We start from the raw sequence: 16,663 nt of genomic DNA on the forward strand, positions 1-16,663 counted from the left end.
ATTTTTCACTTTCTTCATGCTGTTGCTTCAATCTTGCTTTGTTTAACGAAATTAAGATTATAAAGTAAGGTAACTAAAGTAATAAGTTAGACAAATGTGTCTGTGATGTTGCCAGTAGGGCTACGAATTATTGTACGATATTTGTAAATATCGACGTAGAGAAAGAATTGTGCTGCGCAATTCGAAAGATTCCTGCTGCGTAATTCGAAAGAAAGTGCTTCGTAGAATAGGAATGTTTTTGTTGATGTATACATTTCTTTGTCTAGATCGTTAACTGCGAAGCTGCTTGTGCCATCGGCTCATGCTCCCCCCCCCTCTTTCCCCCTCCATCACACTTTGTAAGTTACTCGGCGAAACTGACGTACAAGGAGTCATTTAGTCGTCTTATTTCGTACCGATAACATGGATCGTGTTGCGTCAGGTTTGCAACATATTGTAACGTATTGGCGGCGTCGGTCTTTTATTACTCTAATAATTTAATCCAATTAAATAATCACACGCGAAAATAATAAAATTTTATCACATAATTTTGTACGCGACGTTAGAGTTCTTGTTCGCCGATTATAATTTTAACGCTCACGGTAATGTGATCCTATTTCATATTCTTTTGAATATTCTTTTTCGGTATTAGAGTCAGTGCATCTCTCAAGAGGACAAAGCTTCTGCAGGAGCTCAAGAATGTAAGTAGTTTTACATATTGTATTTCAGTTTGTTCCTTTATACAATAAATTTATTATACAATAAAAATGATTGATAATTTAGAAAACTGTAAATGCCCTCTTTAATTGAAATAAAGTCTTAAAATCTTAACATTAAAGTACAATAAAACTGGCTGATACGCATCAAAAATCACTGAATATGTTGTTCTCAAACTTTTATATTAGAGTTCCAATTTACATATTTATTAGAGTTTAGTCTTTATTGTTGCTAAAGTTTCACGTTTGTTATTATGTGTTACCGATTTTAATATCTTATGTTTTGTTATAGACATATCACTACTTCAACTTCGTCATCTTCTTCAGGAGTGTTCTAACAGTGGCACAAAAGCCAAGTATGTAAGTATTTTTACATACTTACTTTCAGTTATGTCTATTCTGTATATTTTTCTTTGATCACTATCAATGAAGAAATTTGACTGAAAATTTAGGAGGATAGCATTTTCTGAGGTTATTTTTTCGTTAAAATAAAATAAGAGTTAAAGTCTTAATACCGAATTATAAAACAAATGACTAACATACTACAGATTATTTTAGATTTTACACATTCATATTAGTGTCTCAGTTTTTATACTTATCAAATTTTATTAGAATTTCAATCTTTATTATTGCTAAAGTTACTAAAGTTAATAAACCTTCATTTTTCATTATCTCCAACTTTTCAAATAGTCAGCGATCACTCATCCTGTTTTGTTTCGTAACAGATTTTTCGCAGTTTGCATTTCTACTATTAGCCTTTCGACGGTTCCTGTCTGATGTTAGTCTCCCGGATGAAATTCGCTGGGATAGCACAGCATCCACGGTAACGTTCTCTGTTTGTCTGCTTCGAACGGTGAGTCGCATGCATTTCTGTTCTTCTGGTCACTCAATTATGCCGTAGGATAAAAGACCCGAATCGGCACGGGTGACTGGTTGTATTACGTAGAATTCTTTGCGAGCATAGTGAACGCGGGTATCTTTTATACCCGTGAGTAGTAACGCTCTTTTTTTCAAATTTATTAGTTTAGGATAGGTCTTCTTGCACAGCGCGATGATAATAATTAGTTTTTTAATAATTAAGTTAAACATATACACTTGAGAATATATTCGCGTTATTTATAAATATGCATGTTAATATTCCGTATGAATATTTGCAAATGGCAAATATCTACACGAGTATACTTGATCTTTAGCAATGAATTAATCGTGACAATATTAACCCCTTAACCTACAACTACGGGCATAGCCCGTAGTACGATGATCGAACCAAACGTAAATATTACGGGCATAGCCCGTAGTACGATGATCGGACCAAACGTAAATATTACGGGCATTCTCAAACATAAATCGTAGGTTAAGGGAATAAGTCGCGTTCGTTTATTTCACTTCTCCTAGAATTTAAAATATCAGTTAATCAAAGCAATAATTTTGAACACTGCTTCTGCATTTTCGATTATGTGCTTTGATAAAGAGATTATCTGAGATTATTTCTTTCTTAGTAATATATTTAGAGTCAGTTATTCCATTTGATCGAGTCTCAGTCTTTTTCGCTACCTTCTTTGCAATATTAAAATTTCGTTCTGGCTTATTAAATTAATACAGCAGTGTTACTTAGTTACTATTAAATTAATAAAGTAGAGTTAATCAGAATCGAAGTAGTAAAATACAAAATGAAAGAGCGTTAGTCCGTTAAATAAAAATTACACAAACTAATCATCTTCTCAGATCAGGATTTTCAAGTTTAATCAGTGGAGGTGGACCTGTGGTCGGGTAGACGCGTTTTCGGGTGACCAATCTATTTCAGAGAATTTCGTTCGAATAATCGTCGGTAAAACTAGCGCGAATGAAACATGTCATCGTCTCTGCCTTTGCCCGTCGATTTTTTCGAATTTCGCGATCGTGATCGCGAGTGGTTTTCGAAACGAACGTTAATATTGCTCGAGCATGCACGTGCGAACAGACAGCGATCGCTATATGATCGTTGTTCATCCATGAGTACTTGGATCAGCTTCCGCGATTTATCTTTTTATTTCACCTTTGTACTTTATTTTTTGGTTTGCTATTTAGAAAGTCTCGAGCTTAGATGTAAGTTTCAGCGGGCATTGCGCCCGAAGGAAGAAGAGGCTATGAGCCGAAGAGACCCGGCAAACTGCCATAGAAGAGGACAACTATCAATGACTCCTCATCCTCTGGATCATCCAGGGCATGGGAAGTCATACTTGTTACTACTTTGTCACTATGCTCGCTTTTAGTATTTGTAGTAGTAGTAGTAGTAGTAGTAGTAGTAGTTCTTTTTTTGGCCGATGAAAGGGAAGGACGTAACGGGCTAGAACACAAACTAACCAGACGAGAATGGGTGGAGACAGCTCGGGGAAACGCCAGTTACTTGAGCGATCACCCCAGTTCAAGTACATAATAGTTATATCGACAGTGAAACTATGTCGTTACCGTAATTTTAAAAAAGTTATTCTGTTTTAAGGCGTGACGGAATATTAATTAGAGTAACCGTACGTAATTACTTTCATTGCTGTAACATTATAATGTAATGGGGAAACCCGATATGTGGAAAAAGAGCGTCCAATATCGCTTTTTTAAAGCATTGTCCGCTTTTAATGGAAATAAAATAATCGTTCTTTTCGGTGTCATTTTATTCTATATTAAAAATGAAGTTTGTGTAGCATCGGTTTTATAGCATACTCATAAATATCGCGATTCTATAAACGAAAAGAAATTCTAACTAACTTTGAATATCTCAAAATGATATTGCAGATAACTATTCGATTGTTGAAAGAAATCATTCTGAATGGCAAGATCGTGGCTTGAAAGTTAACATCTTGTCTTTGAACGTGCGTGTCATAAAACGACCTACGAAAATTCTCACAATTTTTGTTCCTCCCGGCGAAACAGTATTGACGTAAAAGAAATTTATCGTGGTTTACGTTTCATTTTAAACGTTAGGATAATAGTGCAAGGATAATAATATAGTAATCTAAAAACGGAAAGCTGATACCTGGTCGAAACAAAATTGTTTCTCAAAAATAGGATCTACTTATGACACGATGTATTTTGCATGAATTGGGACATAAAGGTCAATAACTGGGTCATTACATAATTTTAATGAGAAAAAGCGTCAGGTTTCAAAGCGAGCGTCTTTATGACTTTCGGTCTATAAAACTAAGCAAATCGCGAGAAGTCGCAGCTGCTTTTAGATTCTATAATTGCAGAAATGTATATTATATTGCATGTAGAAAGAAAAGATTCTTTTTAACATATTCCAAAAAAGTTACGTACCAGCATTCAAAGTATCACAAATTGCACCTGTTATCTAAATAATTAGTCGATTATTTTAATGTGACATTTTCAGTATTTCAAACAACTTGGAACATGATCATTTTGGCGGAAGAGAAGAATGATTATTAAAATTTAAATAAGATCAAATGGAGGAAAACTTATCATTCGTACGCATTACAATGTACACTTTACAAAATAATTTTCTTTCTCATTTTTGTCCTAATTTTCTAAATGACGTCTAGGATTTCGTGTATTTAAGCATTCAGTGTTTCTTAATTTTTTACATATGACACATACAGCATGAAGGGTGGGCGCAATCTGGATAGGGTTCAGCATACAGTGCTTGTGACGTTACTAGATTCTGCTGAGTCTTTTCATACACATGCAGCATATCTACATACTTGCTCAGTAAATGAAAATTCCACTTTCATAGTAAAATGTTTTAGCAATGTCGATCGTTATTTACAGTTTTTACTATGTCTCTTGCCAACACGCGCTACAAGTAACCCAAGGTGATAAAAATATACGGACTTCGGCGACCTGCCGATTCCAACGTTCCATCGATATAAACAGAAACCTATTTCTTCTACTTCGGACACTTATTACGACGTAAAATTTGTTGCCTACATTTTTATTTACCCTCGAACTACCTTGTATTAGGTGTCGTTGAAATCGTCCCAACACGCTCTGATATATTAGACATAAAAAAAAGTAGGGCAAATAATTAGCAAAAATGCAGACGACCTTAAAATCTTTGAAATCTTTTCACCCACGAAAGATTGTTACTACCACATTATGGCATCCTCCACGCTGTACATCTTTTGTACAGTATATACAGGGTGGTTGGTAACTTGGTGGTACAAGCGGAAGGGGGTGATTCTACGCGAAAAAGAAGTCGAAAATACAGAATAATCGTAATTGTATCGTTGGCGTCTGTTAGTCCAAATATCCGGTACATTCTATTAAAGTTATTTATTTAGAACAAATTGTACATATATGACGATAGTGTCGTTTGCAAACAAACTTTTTCCAACTGTTATTTTCTCTTTTATTTACATATGTAACATCTAGTGTATACATCGTGTAATATAATTTTGTATCAACGCGTCCCTAAATTTTGGAATGTAGACCATAAGCATCCACTGCCGATATGCCCAGCATGTTTCAGAAACCTTATTGCCTAATTATTATAATTTCGAACAAGAACAAAGCTGTCATAGCGTAATTTTATATTTATTTATCTTTCTATTCGACTTTGCTGTCAGTCAAGGTTTCGAAATATTTCCCTTCTATGATTGATTTCCATCGTTAACTTGTGTCTTAACATTACTGGATAAAAAAGAACCAAAGACTTTATATGTAAATATTTCGATAGTCTTTTGTCAAAGGTATAATGCTAAGAGAACGCAAACAAGCATATGCGTAACAATGTTGTTAGATACTTTCAAAGCAAGTTAAAGTCAGTAAAGTTGAAAAAAAAAAGGAGTAAGGACAAAAACCTGAAGATCGCAGCAAGGTTAAGCAATAGCATCCAGTTCTAAGTCCTTTCTCTTTACTTTTGTTGCTTCGTTTGATAGTTTTAACGACAGACACTCTTTTAACAAATTACTTGAATCGCTTCTTATTTTTTATTTCTGCAAACAGTTTATGTTAGCTATGCTCATAAAAAATACTAATAATTAATAATTTTAATAGGGGGAGAAAAGTTATTCCACTGAAATATAAAGTTCAATTTACCAATAAGCATTGAATGTTTTTAACTTTGCACTTATATTAATTTAAGACAACTATAGAATGTTATTAATTAAATAAATTTAAATAAATGCAATAAGTATCAATCTTACATGATATACTAAGATTCAAATATTTCCCTTCGTGTTAGAATTTGATTAAGTAGAAAGTTGTATTTTCTAATTTTATTAGATGATCTTTGAATTCTGTTTGTGAGCCGCTTAAACGTAAAATCCATGCTTTTGTGCTCAGAGGCACAGATAAATTAAGGTAAGAACTACTTTTCATAAATTATAATAAACGCATAGTACGTTTAATTATCATAAATACAAGATATGGTATAGTAAAAATCAGTAATTACATAGAGATTATTTCTCAGTAGCTGTAAATTGTTAAAAAGAGAAGACGATCACCTACAGGCGATGCTAGTACTGAAATGTTGAGGTTATTCGGTGTGTAAACAGAGAAAACACGTGGATAAATTGTAAGGTAGAAAATATATTTAAATAGAAGTGTAATAAGTAAAAATACAATTTGAGCTGGTCCAGATCCGCACGCTAGCTGTGTTACCTAATAACTTAAAAACCCCGAAGCCAACGTCGCCTGTCTACTGATTATGGCCTGACTTCGTCGCAGTCTTTTGTCTACGCGCTGTCGATGGCTTCAGTGCTTGAGAAAACTAAAAAAGACCAGATGTAGAGTTTTCTTAGAAGTGGTAACCACTTCAACACCCTCCCTAAAACTCTACATCCCTACAAACAATTATCTCAAATTTACAAATTATCTCTTAATATTTTCTAACTCTTGTCGTAAATATCTGAAAATTAATTTGTCAATGCCTTCTCAAGTACATTTGCCAGCCGCCTTTCTCTTTTCCATACAAATTAATTTATTACACAAAAAAAAAAACTAGAAGACTAAACAGATCATGTAGAGTTTTTCCTCTTTTTTTTTTTGAGAAGTAATAATCACTTCGACACCCTCCCTAAAAACTCTACATGTTTACAAGCAATTACCTATTAATATCTTTTTTACTTTTGAAACCTAACTTTTTCCTTAAATATTCAAATCTCGGTTTTGGCAACGCCTTTGTACATATATCTGCCAATTGCTCTTCGCTTGTTACATACGTTATATCAATTTCGCCTCTATTGTATAAATCTCGCAAGAAATGATATCTTACGTCAATATGCTTACTTCTTTGATGGAATTCTGGATTCTTAATTAATTTCACGGCACTGGTATTGTCTACACATAGCATATACTTAAGGATCTCTAATTTACATTCAAGAAATATTTTCTTTAGCCACATAATTTCTTTCGCTCCTGAGGCTGCACTGACATATTCAGCTTCGGTCGTAGATAGAGCTACACATTGTTGTCGCTTACATTGCCATGTGATGGCCGCATTCGCATACTTACATACAACGCCTGATGTCGACTTTCTTGTTTCTTTGTCGCCTGCATAGTCAGCGTCGCTAAAGGTTTCGAGACTGCCTGCTTTTGTATATAAGAGTCCCATGTCTGCGGTCCCTTTTATGTAGCGCAAAATTCGTTTGACTAATTTCCATTGATACTGGTTTGGATTCTCTAAGTGTCTCGCCGCTATATTTATTGCAAAACTAATATCTGGCCTACTTACGGTTTGTAAAAACATTAAGTTCCCTACGGCTTCTCTGTATGGTGCGTTACAATCATTATCGCCTATGTTACTTTCGTTCCAATTAGTCTCGATAGGTGTAGAAACACTGTTTGCCTCATTCATATTAAATTTTTCCAATATGTTTTCGATATACCTACTCTGATGAATGAATATTGAACCATCTTCTAATCTATTAATTTCAAGTCCAAGAAAACTCTTTACTTCTTTCGAACTCGTAATTTTGAATTCTTTATTTAAATCATCGAAGAATTTATCAATTAAAGATTCGTCTGAAGCTGCTACCACTCCATCGTCTACGTATATGGTCATCGACATTAATTTGTCGTCTTCTGTATAAATATAAAAACAAGGATCTGCGTTACTCTGATAAAATTTTAAGTTCGAGATAAATTTTGTGAAACGTTCCGTCCAACATCTTGGAGACTGCTTTAAGCCATATAGGCTTTTTAGCAATTTACAAACCCGATTTGTACCATCATCATAACCTTTAGGTTGTTTCATATGAATATCTTCTTCCAGACTTCCATATAAGAATGCGGTTTTAATGTCGAACTGTCCGAGGTGTAAATTATTTTTGGCTGCAATACTAAGCATTAATCTAATTGTGTCAAACCGAGCAACGGGACTATATGTTTCCTTATAATCTATGCCTTCTTTCTGTGAACACCCTTTTATTACAAGTCGCGCTTTGTATCGTTCCGAGTTGTCCGGATTTAGCTTTATCGTTAAAACCCACCTATTGCTAAGTACCTTCTGATCTTTAGGTTTTTCTACAAGTATCCACGTCTTATTTTCATGGTGCGATTTCATTTCATCATTCATAGCTGTTTCCCATAACTCTTTCTTTTCGGATCTCATCGCTTCGTTAAAATCCACCGGTAATTTTTCCGCTACGTACGTTACTGGGTTACCATAAAAATCGGTTCGTTTGATCTTATCTCTATCTCTCAATTGTCTCACATTGTCGCTAGTTCCATGAGGTTGTTTTTCATGTTCACTCTCTGCACTTTCATACGTACATGCTCTATCGCTCTGCGCACTCACATCTTCGCGCTCGACAATTTTCGGTAAACTTAATTTTACGAATTTCGCATTTTCTAGTTCAGGCTTAAATATTACGTCACGGCTTAATATTACATTTTTTACTGTTGGCACGTACACTCGATACCCTCGTCCGTCATCTAAATAGCCTACCAAATATCCCTTGTTAGCCTTTTTGTCACGTTTTGTCCTTTTCTCCGCAGGTATGTGAGCAAAGCACTCAGTACCGAAAACCCTAAACTTTTCTAAATTCGGCGGTTTCCCGTACCACAGTTCATTTGGTGTTTTCTTATCTTGCCTTGTCGGCCCCGTCTTATTTATGACATGTACTGCTGTGTTCATGGCTTCGGCCCATAAGAACAGCGGTAGATTTGGTTTCGAATATAGCATCGACCGACCTGCCTCTACTATTGTTCTATTTTCCCTTTCTGCGACACCATACTGTTCAGGCGTGTATGGGACGTTAATCGTGTGCCTAATTCCCTGACTTCTTAGAAATTCCTTGACTTCTTTATTTTGGAATTCTTTCCCTCCATCACTATGAATTTCTTTAATTTTATCCTTAAATTGATTTTCAACTTCTAGGCAAAAGGTTTTTAGTTTTTCAGTTACTTCTGACTTACGTCGGAAGAAGTAAATCTTTGTGAATTTTGAAAAATCGTCTTTAAATGTCAGAAAATACAGTTTCTTGCCTAATGACTCGACTTCCATAGGTCCACATACATCCGTATAAATAATTTCGCGAGGTTTAGTCGCCCGCTTGATTTTCTCGTGAAAACTCGATCTATGCTGTTTCCCGTACGCGCAACCTTCACAGAAAAAGTTATTATCCTCTACAACTTTCATATTTGAATTCTTTAAGAATTCTTTAACATGTCTGATGTTCTGATGACATAGCCGTTCGTGCCATAACTGCAATGTGTCCGCGTTTGACTCCGCTCTATTGCTAAAATTACAAACTGACGGTATGATAACTCGCATATCTACTTTATACAAATTTCCGATAACAGAACCTCTTGCTATTATTTTCTGATTTTGTAAAAATATGCAATTGGTCCCTTCCTTTGAAATACAAAAATCTATGCCCCTTCTTGCGACAGATCTAATCGAAAACAGATTTCTTTTCATACCTGGTACGTTTAGAACATCGTTCATTGTACATATTACCCATTTGCCGTCCACAAAAGTCTCTACTCTGATTTTTCCTTTGCCGCACGCATCCATGAACGTACCATAGCCGATCTCTATCTTCACCGTGTTATCGAATTCTTCGAAAACGCTGAACCATTCCCGTCGTCCTGTCATGTGATCCGTAGCTCCTGAGTCGATTATCCAAACATCAGGGTTTGCCGTTTGTATCGCTGAGGTACTTCCTAATAGACCAATTCCGCTGTGATCCCGATTTTGGTTTCTAGGTTCCTGGTTGTCTCTACTGTTGCTTCTTTTGTTATTTTTAAAACAGTTTTTGCTGGTGTGGCCTTTCCTTTTGCATATAAAGCATCTAAAGCAATCCTTCTTTAGATGGCCAACTTTTCCACAGTTAAAGCAACTTGGTCCTTGTTTCTCGTATTCACGTTTACTTGACTGCTTCTGCTGTTCCCTTTTATAATTATTACCTTTTGTTACCAGTGCCACCGATGTTTCCTGGTCGTCTTTCTTCCATCTAATTTCTTCCGTCATCAGCCTGGTACTAAGCCTGTCTAAGGTCTTCTTTTCTTCTTCCACGGAATCCCACGCACTGTGAAAATGATCGAATTTGTTTGGTAACACCGATAAAATGCGTGTTATCAGCATTTTCTCGCCAATTTCACTCCCAAGGGCTTTCATCTTCGCCGCTATGAGTTCCAACTTTCATAGGTTGTAAGAGACATTTTCAGATTCTTCCCATTTAAAATCGAAGAACTGCTTCTGGACCATATTTAAATTCTCATCCGACTTCATGTCATATACTGTATTCAGCTTTTTCCACATTTCATGTGCTGTCGTGCAACATAAAAGAAGATCCAACGGTTTCTTTCCTACTGAGGTCACGATTAATTTTCTCGCTAATCGATCTGCTTTCAAAAATCTTCCACGAGCGATTTCTTTCTCCGCGCTGTTACCTGGATGACACAAATTCCCTTCACACACGTTGATCAGGTCGTCATCTTCCTCCAAAAGTGTACGCATAACAAAACGCCACTGGAGCCAATTTTCTTCGCCGCGTAACATCTCGACCTTCGCACTTGCTGATTCCATTTTAGCACTATCCCTTATTTTACTAAGCACAACACTTTAACAATTTATTCATTTCACGTTGCTACCTTGCAATTTACAGCCCTGGGCCCATAACCTGTTGAGGTTATTCGATGTGTAAACAGAGAAAACACGTGGATAAATTGTAAGGTAGAAAATATATTTAAATAGAAGTGTAATAAGTAAAAATACAATTTGAGCTGGTCCAGATCCGCACGCTAGCTGTGTTACCTAATAACTGAAAAACCCCGAAGCCAACGTCGCCTGTCTACTGTTTATGGCCTGACTTCGTCGCTGTCTTTTGTCTACGCGCTGTCGATGGCTTCAGTGCTTGAGAAAACTAAAAAAGACCAGATGTAGAGTTTTCTTAGAAGTGGTAACCACTTCTTCAATTTCCACTTCAATTTCCAAATTTCAGTTTCCTAGCGGGATGGGTAAGTGAGAGTGAAATTTCGCTTGCAAAATTCCACTCGAACAGATAGACGGAAAAGTAATCTAAATAAAAAGCACGAATAAAAAAAGTTTGAGGGAAATCAGATGCGGTCGCGTAAAATTGATCACCGTGAAAAGTTTTGCGGAGTGTATTTGATGACAGTTAATTCCCGACACTATTTTCGTTCGAGGACTATCGAAGGTCGATCGTTTCCACAGATTCCTTCCGTCGTAAACCTCGTTCTTCCTTCTATCACTTTTCAAGGCATAAGGATCGAGAACGGGGTTTGCTGCCATTTCAAGCGCGCCCCTCATTACTCGTTCTCGTAAGTTCAACATTCGTTGAGCGCTTTGCTTCGCGGATGGCGAATCTTCTCAGCTTCTCCTGGTAGATTGTCTTCGTCTTCTTTCGTTTCCAATGGCAGCATCCGCCTTGGATGAACGATGCTGCTTCCTTGGAATCTCCACTATGTCGCCTATCCGCGTATTCCATTAGACCGACCTCAGTCAGAACTTTCTTTGTAAACATGGAACAATTTAAGCTATATCGAGCATGTATCACGCGTTATGTCGTCTGTCTTTGTCTTCCGCCACTATACTCATCGTAATTTTTATTCCAATATGGCTTATCGCGTAAAAGTTTGTTATCACAAACAAGTTGCTTGGTCGAAAACTCGAAACATCAGCAACTATGGTGGAGCTATCGAAAAGCTAGCTTCCTGTTGCCATGACCAAGAAATATGTTGTCAAGATCGTCATTCTGAACAACTTTTTCTTATACATATAATAGGCTCCGTTTTAGTTTTAGAGTTGTACACAAACGTATGTTTGATAGTGTATATGAATTTTCTTTTTATATTTTCTATAAAATTGTACATTAACATAACATAATACATTAATCGTACATTAGATATAACAAATCTACTGATTAAATACTTATTCGTGTAGCTTAGTATTTTTCCTTCTTTTTTAATGTTACTGGATTATAATCGCCTATTTAACTAACCTGGAATTCCTTGGAATTCAGAGATTGTAATTTTTGTTACTTTTTCCAATGTTTATAATGTATGATACTGTAATATCGTAAGGTAGTTTGAACTAGAGATCGGTTGAAAATAGAAAAAAGCCGTATACGTCGACTTCCTGTGGTTCGTTTACATTTAAGAGTGCCAACGTGACTAAAGTCACCTAGTTCTTACATAGGTGTGAGGAAAACAATAGACAACGTTAGACGAGAAGCACGGTTTCGTTTTTCAAGGCGTCGAAGAGTAGAGTTGATAGGGGGGGGGGGGGTAAGATTAATTCGTACAAAAAAAGGCATGTTTTTGTGAATTTTTTCTGACGATACAGTTAAAATTTCTTTTTTAAAACCAATGGTGCATTAAAGTATGACATTCGAAGAATATTGTATAAAATTTTCACGGAGAAATATTAAAAAATACGGCAATGGCAGCAGTTATTCGGACGTGTCTCGGAAAAAGGTATAATTGCAGTGCCCCTCAGAACTTGGTGCTGTATCATCAGAAATCAAAAAGTTGAAGTTCATTCGTTAGCTAACAGCCTTCCCCAGGTAACGCTGCGAAGGTTTCTTTCGATATTTTAATTGTTAACTTTTTCGGAACACTTTGAAGGGAAAAACGCGATTTTGTGCGAAAATTTTCGGCTAATTTGTTATTTTAAAATAAAACTAATTAACGAATTTGAAAATCTTCTGTAGCGTTTCCTGGAAAATTATGTGCAGAAATAGTCTTCAAAATTTCAAAAGGATGGGTGCAGTAATTTTGAAGTAATTGAGGGCACCGACTTTGAAAACGTGAGTTGTGGGGAAAACGCTTTAAAGTTTTGAACACTAAAAAATCTGGTATAAAACTTTCATAAACGAATTTTATCGGCTTACCTCTTCACTAGCGTAGCAATTGTTGAGAAGACTAATAAAAAATCAATTATCCTATAATATTTTTCACGATCTTTCGTAACTTGATCTTCAACGGTCACTTTTATTTTTTTATCTGACGCGCTACTTGTTAAAGTGCCTTCGTATTATGCGGAGGTACAATTTTTCTAGGTCGATATAATCTCGATCTAGTTGATTGTCTATCAGATCTAGTAACTTTTAGGCATTTTAGTAATAATTTAACACAAAACTTAATGAAAATTGAATATTTACTCCTACACTAAATTTTTTACTCTACACTGACAAAATATACAGTACAGGTATAAGGAGGTTTGTACTTAAGTCGCTAAGTACTATAAATAGATCTGGAGGTAAGATTAGGTATTATATGGAGAAAAAAACGTCTGCGAAGTAACAATAGCACGCTTGGATCGGGTAGGTAATAAAATCCGACATGTACAAAAATACTCGTAACTTCGTCAATTTTGCTCCAATCGACTTGAAATTTTGACACAATATTCTTAAGATGTTATGCATTCAACTAAAAAATGCCAAAAAAAAAATTTTGACACCCTCCCCCCCCCCCCTAATCGAGACACCGAAGAGTAGAGTCGAGAGAATTGATAGAGTTGTTAGAGAGAGAGAGAGAGAGAGTGTGTGTGTGTGTGTTAGATTCGTTGTGACGAGAGTGCTCAAATAACTGCACAGTTAAGTAAATATCGTTTTCTGTCCAATTTATATTTGTATATTCAATTTAATATTAATAAATTCTGAGCAATCGGGAAAAAATTTCCATCTTTATTTTCCGATATTACAACACCAAACATAATTTTCAGTTCTTTCTGATTCTTTAATGACAGATGATTGACATTTTTTGTTTCACTGACGTGTGACAATCGCAAAAATTTTCAGGGTCCCATAATTATGTGTTGAAAATGACAACGTATGTTCTCGCTCGCCATCTACATGCTGACGGCTAGTTACAAAAGGGAATAAGTAGAAGATGTTACTAGACACGGCCGATAGACCAGATCGATAGTTTAAGACATCCTTTTCGTTCGTTCGTTCGTGTCCCTTCCAAGTATGTGCAATAAAGGTTTTTCGACTCCGAGACGTGTGGTGTTTTTCATCCGAATAATAAAGTAATAACTAAGGCGATCCTACTTCTAAATATAGATATAACAACATTATGTTACCATAGTTTAGGAAGACCTGCCCTAAACATCTCAACTCAAAAGTTATAACAGTTAAAAGTTAGCTAAATTATTAGGTTGTTCCAAAAGTTACTTTCATTTTATGAGGAAATAGTAGATGCACGACATTTTTTGTTTTACATTATTTTACTGAATTATAATTATTAAATATAATCCAATAAAATAATATAATAATTTTAACAACAATTTTTAATAATTAGTTTTGATAATAATTAATCAATTATAATTCGAAAAGAGTCGAATATAAAACGAAAGGGATCAAGAAATGCTATGGGATACTTACGCTATAACGAATGTTCTAACGATCTTTCATTGTAGTCCAAACGTTTTTCCATTCTTCTCTTTGGGTTACGTAGCTCTTTCGTTATGTCTCTTTCTGTAATTTTTTAATTTTACAGAATACAACGTTAGCACAAACGTTGAAGAAATATGAAGATACACCCAGAGATAACAAAATATAAAGCTTCAAGAGTGGAGATATATACTCCGAGATAACGAGATAAAAAATAAAACGTTGGATGCCTTGAACCCTAGTAACAACGCAAGAACACACACTGTCTTTTAAGTTCCAATAAAAAGTTTGTGAAACTCAGAATGAGTATTATGAGCATGGATGCTATTTAAACGTCGAAATCTATGTAATAATATAAGGCAATTACTTTTTAACTTTTGGGATGCAATGTATAGGAATCGATGTATCTACCTGTTTGATTCGCATTATTAAAAATCTTGGAAGTAACTTTATCAATTCCAAGACAGATTTCCTGATGTACACACATCATCGAGAGATAAATGTCGCCTGTTTTGTATAAACAGTTTTTGTTTCGATAGATAAAGTCTCGAAAGAATTCACGAATTGAATTTCTGAAAATTTATGAATTTATGAAAATTCATATCTCGTGTTAGAATCAACAGATTCATTATCAAGGAGAATATTATAACCTGCATTAAAGAAAATCCTGCATCACAGCGCCAGATGATCACTGTTTTATCTAGAGATACTAGCAAAGCTATTATCTATTAAATCTAAAATATTCATTCTTGAATCGATGATAACAAGATCTATGAATGATGTGGTTTTGGAACAAAATGCGATATAGGATCTATGAAGTTGAAGCTGCAACTGTTTCTGGCTGTCATGCATTCATTCGTTGACTCCTCATTTCTTCCCGTTTGTATCTCTTCAGATATCTTCTTCTTTCGAACAGTTTCACTCATGAAAAGCTAAATATCGTAGGATACGCGAAAGGAACAGAAACTCAATCGGATAGAAAAAGGCAAATATAAAACAATACAAAAACTATGTATATTATATTAATATCTCGAAATATAACATCCGTTTCGGTTCATATAGAACCGAGGAGAACAACAAAATTAAATAAAAAAAACTCTACGATTATTGTTACGCAAATTGCCAAATTCCATATGTTCGAAATTGAGATCTCCTGCAATAAAATAACAATTATTTAAAAAGATATATAATATATATATATATATATATATATATATATATATATATATATATATATATATATATATAATAGAAATAATATCTATAATAATATATATGATATAAATTATACAAGTACGTCTAATTCATTGGTAAACTCGGTCTTTGCTGAACAAGTTGCATAAACAGAAATAATAAAGACTCTAGTATTCTTGGCGATTCTGATTCTAACTATTGCGAACTTTATTTTAGTTCGTTTTACTCCGCTACTAATACTTACGAATCGTATTTATTTGTTTCGCTCTTCGTTAATGTTGAAGTGGTTACCACTTCCATGAAAACTCTACATCTGGTCTTTTTTAGTTTTCTCAAGCACTGAAGCCATCGACAGCGCGTAGACAAAAGACAGCGACGAAGTCAGGCCATAAACAGTAGACAGGCGACGTTGGCTTCGGGGGTTTTCAGTTATTAGGTAACACAGCTAGCGTGCGGATCTGGACCAGCTCAAATTGTATTTTTACTTATTACACTTCTATTTAAATATATTTTCTACCTTACAATTTATCCACGTGTTTTCTCTGTTTACACACCGAATAACCTCAACAGGTTATGGGCCCAGGGCTGTAAATTGCAAGGTAGCAACGTGAAATGAATAAATTGTTAAAGTGTTGTGCTTAGTAAAATAAGGGATAGTGCTAAAATGGAATCAGCAAGTGCGAAGGTCGAGATGTTACGCGGCGAAGAAAATTGGCTCCAGTGGCGTTTTGTTATGCGTACACTTTTGGAGGAAGATGACGACCTGATCAACGTGTGTGAAGGGAATTTGTGTCATCCAGGTAACAGCGCGGAGAAAGAAATCGCTCGTGGAAGATTTTTGAAAGCAGATCGATTAGCGAGAAAATTAATCGTGACCTCAGCAGGAAAGAAACCGTTGGATCTTCTTTTATGTTTCACGACAGCACATGAAATGTGGAAAAAGCTGAATACAGTATATGACATGAAGTCGGATGAGAATTT

At 35.3% G+C, this 16,663-nt stretch overlaps 1 long non-coding RNA gene across 1 annotated transcript; it reads left to right on the top strand.

Moving 5' to 3' along the window:
* Positions 1 to 348: 348 nt before the first annotated feature.
* On the top strand, positions 349 to 1,863 carry LOC126876289 (uncharacterized). The gene is made up of 3 exons (XR_007694057.1): positions 349 to 680; positions 988 to 1,055; positions 1,421 to 1,863. It is a non-coding gene; the product is annotated as an uncharacterized LOC126876289 (long non-coding RNA).
* The last annotated feature ends 14,800 nt before the right edge of the window (positions 1,864 to 16,663 follow it).

Source organism: Bombus huntii, unplaced genomic scaffold (genome assembly GCF_024542735.1).
Source record: "Bombus huntii isolate Logan2020A unplaced genomic scaffold, iyBomHunt1.1 ctg00000068.1, whole genome shotgun sequence".
Lineage (NCBI taxonomy): Eukaryota > Metazoa > Arthropoda > Insecta > Hymenoptera > Apidae > Bombus > Bombus huntii.